The following is a 444-nucleotide window of genomic DNA, read 5'->3' as shown; positions in this document are numbered from 1 at the left end:
GGTGGACTTTCATTTACACTTATAGCCTTTTAGAAAGGTAGGCTTTCATTTTCTTTTGCTTCATGTCACATGATTTTAACTGAGAGATTAGAATACATATTGGATATTAAATATTGCCTCAAATTTCATTGACAGGAAATCTACTCCAGTGGCTTGCAGCTGGTCCTTCTGTAGATCTCTTTTAGAAGAAACTTTGGACTGATGTCTGTACTGTGTTAGTGTTGGAAGGTTTCTATGTCATCAGGTGGAAGTAGTAGGAGGAGGGAAGCAGTTGACGAGTTAAACACCATGTGAGGACGGAGCCTTTATTTGTACGATGTTTCACTTATTACAACTTTTTCAGGTACAGTGAGTCCTACTTATACAGTAATTCTTTATCTGGTAAATTCACAGCTATGGTATTTGGTAATTACTACCCTTGATTCTATTTACAGTAAGAAAAAT

This window comes from Oratosquilla oratoria, chromosome 1 (genome assembly GCF_046742065.1).
Source record: "Oratosquilla oratoria isolate Oo_2021 chromosome 1, ASM4674206v1, whole genome shotgun sequence".
Taxonomy (NCBI): domain Eukaryota; kingdom Metazoa; phylum Arthropoda; class Malacostraca; order Stomatopoda; family Squillidae; genus Oratosquilla; species Oratosquilla oratoria.
Note: the sequence above shows the minus strand (reverse complement) of the source record.